The sequence below is a fragment of the Capra hircus genome, unplaced genomic scaffold, assembly GCF_001704415.2.
Source record: "Capra hircus breed San Clemente unplaced genomic scaffold, ASM170441v1, whole genome shotgun sequence".
Classification (NCBI taxonomy): Eukaryota; Metazoa; Chordata; class Mammalia; order Artiodactyla; family Bovidae; genus Capra; species Capra hircus.
The window spans coordinates 11,213-13,948 of NW_017215386.1; the positions used below are offsets into that span (position 1 = coordinate 11,213).

A 2,736-nucleotide genomic window follows, 5' to 3' on the forward strand; every position below is an offset into this window, starting at 1 on the left:
AGGTATTATTATGCCAGCCACTATCCTAGGCCCTGGGCATATGAGACATATTGTATTATTTAGGTAAGAATGAGTGAGTAATTTAACAAACAGAGACAGTAAACACAAACAAAAAGGGGGCAAAGTTGAGATATATCAAGATTAGAACACAATCACTAACTTCATGTTGGAGCTGAGCAAAAACACATTTGTAGTTATACCAATCCCTAAAACTGGACAATTTCGTAGGGTGGAGAGAGTGTTCAGAAATTTTAATTTGCATTGCCTTTGGACAACAAGATTCAACTCACTGCTCTTCATCACACTATGAACCACCAAAACTCAGTTTATTCATCCCCATCCCCTAAAAGCACATGGGCACTGGGTTGGATTCCTGGTTCAAGCAAACCAGTCTTTTCTCTTATTATACCCTCTTCAGGACCATGTCAGCGTCTATCCCAAGTACTCAGACTTCCATCTACATGCTCTCCCTTCCTGCTTCTCACCTGCCTACCCTGGGAGTTTCCATGTCCTACTGTGATCTTCATTCCCAGTGTCACTTATTCCATGCAGCTGATAGACAGAGGAGGTATACAGGCAAGAGAACTAGAGCCGCCTCCCAGGTGAGCTCTCCAGAAAGATCTAACATAACCAGCAGGAGCAGAAGGGGAGATTCTATCATTTGTTTTGGTATTTGTCATATTATCTATATGATATACAAAGCACCACCTCAAGATTGGAACACTGGCACTCTCCTAAATATCTCCCCTCCAGATTGTGAGCATAGGTATAGAAGTCATCAGTGAATTTTGCCTGGGGCAAAAAATTCCTGGCCCTCTTCTTGACAGTACTACCCTCCACATGGCTTCTCTGGGCCAGGGACACCATGATATCAAATTCAAGTCTGACCTTTAACTTCAATGTACCTTAAACAAGGGCCTTCCTTCTCTGCTCAAGTCCCTTTTATGTGGAATGCTGTCCCAGCTTAAGAGTGGGTTAAAGCTCCTTCCCTAGATAGGAAGGACATTTACCTCATTATGCCTTCCCTGAGCACACCATGGTGGAGAAAAGCAGCAGACACACAACTCTCTGCTTAGAGATATATAGAGTGTATTGGGGTGGTATTCTGCCCACTTGCACATTAATAAAATTGACAGGAGCAGTCCTCATCAAGGGATGCAGACACTGGGGAGACTACAAAGTCTTCTGACTGTGTTTGGGTCTTCTTGAGCAGACCAGAGTTTCCTTCCAGGTGAGAGCTGAGAGTTAGGGTGAGAGCTGAGAGTTAGGGTGAGTTCTTTGGTTGGGTGGCACAAGCCCCTCGAGGACAGTGCCGAGGGCAGTGGCGGGGGGTGCCCAGGACTGAGGCCAAGAGGAGTTGATGGGAGCGGGAGTGGTGCCGGAGCTTACTATCTGGGGAGTGGGTAACATCCATGAAAGCCAGGCCCATCTGCTTCTTGGCGGGTGGAAACTGGGCCTTGAGGTCGCCTCTTGTCTTCTCTGTCTTAGTTCGTCCCCTGGGACTTTTGGCTGGAGCCAAGCTTTTTTCCACATTTTCTTTTCTGGTGCTGGCCACTGTCTCAGATGCAGAGGATATGGATGCCTCATGCCCTTTGCCTTTTGTCTGGGGTATAACACAGTGCAAAAGAGATTTTATCTTATTTCTCAGGCCATATTCTGGAAGGCTGGGCCTCGTGTGAGTACGGCCTTGCACTACCTGCCTCTGAAAGACCTGACCTTGTAAAGCTCGGCCTCCAATGGCTTACCACAGTGAGCTGGCCCAGGAAAGTCTGGCCTCGTGACGCCTGGGGCACCACAGGCTGGGCATTCTCGGAACCCTTGCTGGTTTGAGGGGGACACTCAGCCTGGCTTGACTGTCTTGCAGGTCCTTTTTCTGAGAATCCTTCCCCCTAGGGACTCCTCCAGGAGGTAGCTCTGGGAGTTTAGGCTGAGGGCAATGCTTAGCACTGTGTTGACAGGAAGCATCAAGGTGAAAGCGATGTCTCCGTTGCCAGGGGCTGCGGGGTGTCCTATTCAGAAGTATCCCTTCTGGCCTCTGGCCTTCAACAGAGTGGCTTTTTCCTCTTGTGCAGGAGAGTGTGAACCCAGCATCCCCTTCTCCATGGTCCCCAACCAATATGGGTTTTGCCTGGCTCCTCTCTCTTTTCTGCCAGTGTGGGGACTTGGGCTGAGTCCTTGCTCTTGTCAGGCATATGGGGCTCAGGCTCGGCTCAGGGCTCCAAGGCTCCCCCAGACTGGGTTGTTCACACTGGCCTCCAGCTGAACACAAAGCACCTGGGCCTCTGTCATGTCCCCACTGACTGAGATACTGGAAGCCCCGTGGACAGAACCATGGGGTACTATGCTGCAACTGGGTTGCTTCTGTTTCTGGTGCACCGCCTTTAACTCAGTGGCCAGCTGTTCTTTGAGGTGGAGCCACTCTGGGTCTGGGCACATGGCACATCTGGTGGGATGGGGAGTTCCTGGAGCAGTGGTTGTCCTTGGTTGTTTAAACTCTCAAGAGACTCCTGTGTACATACATCCTCTGACGTTCCTACAACTTGTTCCCTAGACTCTCTTCCTTTATGGAATTCCAATCTGTGCCTCTAGGATCTTCTTTCTCAGATGGAAATTCATTTTGGCCAAGATGTGCTCCCCAAGTGAAGAGGCCTCTCAGGCTCTGTCGCTTTCTATAGGCAGCATCTCAATTTACTCCTTCCACTGCTCATCAGCCTGGAATTCTTCTGCAGTGTTTTG

The 2,736-nt window shown here is 49.3% G+C and overlaps 1 pseudogene; it reads right to left on the reverse strand.

Annotated features, from left to right (window-relative positions):
• Window positions 1-1,264: 1,264 nt before the first annotated feature.
• LOC108635418 lies at window positions 1,265-2,631 on the reverse strand (annotated as a pseudogene).
• Between the last annotated feature and the right edge of the window lie 105 nt (window positions 2,632-2,736).